The sequence below is a fragment of the Sycon ciliatum genome, chromosome 2 (genome assembly GCF_964019385.1).
Source record: "Sycon ciliatum chromosome 2, ocSycCili1.1, whole genome shotgun sequence".
NCBI classification, from domain to species: domain Eukaryota; kingdom Metazoa; phylum Porifera; class Calcarea; order Leucosolenida; family Sycettidae; genus Sycon; species Sycon ciliatum.
The window spans coordinates 28,952,097-28,957,777 of NC_088644.1; positions in this window are offsets into that span (position 1 = coordinate 28,952,097).

Consider the following 5,681-nt stretch of genomic DNA (forward strand, 5'->3'; position numbering starts at 1 on the left):
ATCCCTCGGCCACTGTCCACGGGTGTTAGCTGCACTTGGATCGCGGCAACTAACTATTACTTAGTTTTCTGCACGTGAACCATGAAAAATCAATGCATGCTCATGCATAACCAGTCAGCTGGCCTGCTCGCCCACGCATTTGACAGGTAACAATTCCATCAAATTTGAGATATCCCTTCGTTCTAAGTCTCAAAACAGTTCTAAAGTCACCAAACCACGCTGGTAATCGATGGCTATTCAATGTTAACATCTTCAGGAAGACTTCAGCCGTTTCCCTAGACTAGAGTTTGGGCGTCGTTGCCGTTATTTTTCACGGTGTTCTTCTTCCTCCTGTCTGGAGCTGCAATTGCATCCTGGAATTATTTGAAAGGTATTTCGTGCGGGCTGTGGGGGGTTCCAACAGGCATAAACTGACATCGCTATAGGATAACTGGTAACTTTCACCCTTCAAGGAGGTAGAGCAATGAGAATTTTTTTGTGGCGGTCGTCCAATTTTTGTGGCGGTCGTGGCTGTATTTGTCTGTCCCTCCAGGAAATCGCGATTCCACGGATGCAACAAATTTCGCGATTTTCGCCCAAACCCGCGATTTTCAGCAAAATCCGCGATTTCCCGCGTTTTTTGTTGTTTTCTGCACTATAATCTCACTTTTTATGCACTTTTCACGCAGTGCTTTCCATGATCCTGTACTGCTGTAGGTTATTTGCATAGTAGATCTACGACTCGGACTACTCCCGAGTAGATATACGATGCAACAAATTTCGTGATTTGGCCCAAATCCGCAATTTTCTGTAAATAATTCCGCGAATTCCTGGCAAATTCTGCATCATTCCGCACTTTTCGTCGCATTTTTTGTTGTTTTCTGCCGCAATTTCTTGCGCAAGTTTTCGAGAGTTTTTTCCGCAAATTCCCGCAGGGACAGATTTGTGCACTTCCAAGGCTTTCATTCTGCCTGATACTACTCTCTACTGAGTACTGTATTGGAATCGTTGTTTAGGCATCTGTAGCTGTCTTAATTTGGTAGATCTGCTGTTTGAATCACTTGGGACACTTTGTCTAGCCTATTTGTCTTTCGTTCGTGCCATCTATCAGTTTTGTGGGGTGCCTTGGCCTGTATTCGTGAAGTTCTCGAGTAAAGACCCTAATTCTTGACTGGAGTCACGACTTGAATTGTATTTGCTGGGTGAGCCCTCGTTCACGCAGTTGTCCTTATCATAATAGTCAATATCTGCTTGCTGGACGGACTAGCGGCTAGAATAGGCATGACCAAATGGTCCAAGTGTGTACTAGTACCCGATTATTGTTTCCATCATCGTGAAATGAGCGTTGTGGAATTGCAGTCGTCTGCCTTTGGCACTGAGGACATGAGGAGAGTTGATTGTTACTTCTGCTCAGCAATGAAGCGATCATCAGCTCTCTTTGTTCTAATTATTGAGAGGACATACCGGCATCGCAATCAAGTAAAGATTAGGCAAACCTCGCCAACCTCCAAAGAGAGTCAAAGGTATTTTCTCCAAATGCAAAGACGATCTTTGAGACTTTGTGACTTGCATTTCCGTGCACACATGAGCAAGTCACGGACCACGGCACGTGCGCGGTTACCATGCCATCTCGAACCGCGACGCCATCTTTCTAAGTTAGTTGCCGCTTCTTGACAGCCGTGGTCAGCTGTGCCTGTGGCTCTTCGTGACGTTAGTGTACCGGTACTGAGTATGTGTATCTACCGACTGCCGTTTTCACAACTAGTCCACAGGCCAAGGTGCAAAAAAGTGACTATTCGCTCTTTTCGCTCCCGTTCAAGGGGGACAAAGGTTTGCCATGTGCAAATGATAGAGAATGCGTAGAGCTTGACCCAGAAACATGGGGCTTTGTTGACCAAATCGACGAAAATTAATACTTCTCGAAGAGTGTTACCATAGCAACCAAAGTGATAATTCCCAATTTAGGTATCTTGCAGATTAAATACTAACAGTGTTGCTTTGGAATGAAGTAGCCAAGACCCAGACCTAGCTGTGTACAAATTTTCATGATGATCGGAGGTGTCTTACTACCTCAATAGCATTGCTTGGAATAGAACACAATAGCGTCAATTGTTGACCTCATACATGCATGGACACCTTGGTATGGGGATACTCATGTACATGTATTTTATTGTACGTATGGTCACTTGCAACTTGCAAGTACGAAAAAAGGCACAATTTCCCGAACTTTGAGGCTCCATAAGTACAACAAAGTGAGTATATATCCCCGGGTGCCAAAGCATATTATGAGGATTTTACGAGCATAATGCGAGAATCCATGAAAGCATAATTCCTTGATTTTGCGAGCATAATCCGCCGGAGCCTAGCTCCGGCGGATTATGCTCGCGAAATCATGGAATTATGCTTTCTTGGATTCTCACATTATGCTCGCAAAATCCTCATAATTATTATGCTTTGGCACGCGAGGATACATATTCACTTTGTTGTACCTATGGAGTTCGGAAAATTGTGCGTTTTTCGTACTTGTAAGTGGCCATAAGTGCAACAAAATGTTACACGTGTCCATGCATACTAGAGATCAACAGGGAAAAGAGAAAACAGTCAATACTCTTCTATTCATTTCTTTACTTCTTTTGTAAAAATATTTTTTCATTGCCAAATTAGTTTGAGTTACCTTTGACATTTTTCATGTTCAATTGTCTTCATAATCGTCACACTCGTCCAGCCGATGTCACCCTCACCCTGCGAGTAACCAGCTCATCTCTGCTGTAGCTCCACGTCTCCTTCCATCATGAGCCACTTGGTACCTCAAGCCAAATGTGACCAAAACCGAGCTCCTCCTTTTTCCCCAGCCCACAGATCCAGTGCCCATCTTCCCCTTTCCCGACGACCCCGGTCACCCTATTTCCATCATGAACACCTTGGCATTGTCATAGTGTGAATTTTATCAATGAAAGCGAGAGCACTGTATTGTGCCGTGGTCGTCATGGTTATGGACTACAGTTAAAAGTTTGGAAGCCATCTGTCAGCATCTGTATACTCCTAATTTGTGTGTACAGAAGGATAGTATAATTGGGTTGAAATTGTTCAAGTAAAGTGTCATGTTTTGTGCGGCCAAGCCGTTAATTTTCTAGGTGTAATGTACTGCTGTTATTTGTTATCACTTTGTCCCCTTCTCTTCTTTGTTCATTTTTCAGTTGCAGGTTTAGTGTTAGTACACGCATTCGTTATTGCTCTCGCTTTCATTGATAAAATTCATACTTGTAAATTTCACTGCTGTTGTTCTTAGTGTTATTTCTCTAACTTAGATTTTCTATAATAGTTCAATTTTGTTTTAAAATGGCAATAAATAAGATAAATTGTGCACTCATAACAACAGCAAAAATGAAGAAAGTCAAGTTCCATAACGTTTTCTTGTGACTGTCATCAGTGGAACACCGTCACATACAAATGTCATAACTAAAACACACACTTATATACATGTAGCTAATATGGTTTCAGGTAGAATTACAGCAGCTAACAAGTACAAAAAGCGAAGTTTGCACCTTTGCAATGTGTGAATATAGTGTATATGAGAAAGGTAGTGGCAGATGAATGTGATACTGTGTGAATGAATGTAATGGTGCGTGTGTATTACTTGAAGAGTGTGAGTGATGCAACGTTTTCTTTCTGTTTACATAGCACAGGGTCACGAGTACGAATATACACAGCTTCCAACACCTGCAATTGCTTGAAGAAACGTGCGCAACGAATAACACTACTAGTAAAGCAGGAATCGTCAAACACCTTACGACATTCTGGACTGGACACCAAATGCTTGTACACTGCGGACTTCCTCTTGTCAACATCAAACTCACAAGAAAACGTTATGGAACTTGACTTTCTTCATTTTTGCTGTTGTTATGAGTGCACAATTTATCTTATTTATTGCCATTTTACGACTATTGTCTCCTCGTCGACAATTTTGTTTTCATTGTCCTTTAGTACAACGAAGATTCCTGATGAGTGTTGTACGAAAACTTGTTTGAATCCTCATTTTCTCTACACCATTTCTTCACATTTTAATCGTTTTATTGCACATTGTCTCCACAGTTTTACAATACACGAATAAAGTGTACACAAATGTCGATCCAGCTTGTATTACTGATTGCGGTTATTTTATTATGCCCAAATTATGCCAGTGATGATGCTATACTATACCATTGCACTCGTGTTGCATTTTATACATTTACCAGGTTATTTCCTATAACATGCCTAAATATGCCTGCTTAATCTTCAGCCAGCATCGCAAGGTTACTTGCATGCCGACCGTCTGGCCTCAGAAGTCCTTTTATGCCAGAAATTATGCCAGCATAATCCGCCAACGGCTACACCGACATTACGATAGGTCCTTAGAAACGAATTACTTAGTTACAATGGTGGGAGTGATCGGGGTAGCCCCCCCCCCCCCCCCACACACACACACTGGGTATTCTGCCTGGTGCTGCTGTTGCGGGTGTGTGGCTGATGATTGTACAGACTGGCGAGTACAAGCGCAGGGCGAGGCTCATATTGGACCGACAGTCTAGTCTAGTCTAGTCTAGTCTAGGACTAGGTCTAGGAGCTCACTAAATGCATGGACTTGGAAGATGCTGTCTCCAGGGCCAGGGGGTCGTAGGGGTCTGTCAGTGTAAGCAGAGCAGGTGATAAGGGGAAGTGAGGGAAGGGTCACTGACCGCAATTCGACTCATTTCAAGCCAAACCGCCAAGTCCCAGTCCACTGCGCTCAAGGACCTTGGCTTTAGGCTTAGGAAGTCGAAGCGGCGCTTGATGCCATTGATGGAGATGAACGACAGTACAGAGTCAGTCAGTAGCTGCGAGCCTTGGGGATTTGAAAAATAATCCCCTCGGAACCGTGCAATATCTTATACATAATGTAGATCTACATGACAAAGGCACAAAGCCAGGTACTAGGTGTAGATCTACATGCACTGACATGACGTCATGATACTGTGACAGTCTCCAGTTTTACCGACTCATGACTCATGTCCTTGCCTTCACCGTTGACACAAATCCAAAAGACAGGTCATAGCCTAGGTCTACGCGTACCCGGACACCAACAAAAGCAACACAAATGGACACCCACCCACACACACCCGCACAGTACAGCCATTCAGCGGGTCAGAAAACTGTGAATGATCTCAACAATGACTTCCTTTACTTTCCTTTACTTCCTTTACTTGGCATGTCCGTGCCTTTTTTGGATTTTTTTTGGATTGGTTTATTTAACGTCGAATAACAAACAGGCAGTGTTGCCTTATTACATGAGATCGACTAAAGACAAACAGGCACACAAATGTAAGGAAAAGATTAAAAAGAAAAAAAAGAAAATAGAAAAAAAGAGTAGGATTTAAGACAGCAGCTAGCTAGCAGAGGAAAGATTGCATAATTATTTGATCAGTGAGCAACGTAAGTCGGTGAATTTTTCAGGTGGGGTAAGAGAGCGGTCCGGAATTGACCTGGTTTCTTCAGTGATCGTATAGATGCAGGCAACTTATTCCAGAGAGCGGGACATTGATATGAAGGGCTGCGTGTGGCAGCGGCAGATATGATCCTCGGGAAAAGAAGCAGGGGAACATCTGTGCTCCTCGTTCGACGGGTGTGTGACAGAGGTGTGACAAGGTCATGAAGAAGCACACTACAGTTATTATGAATTACACGAA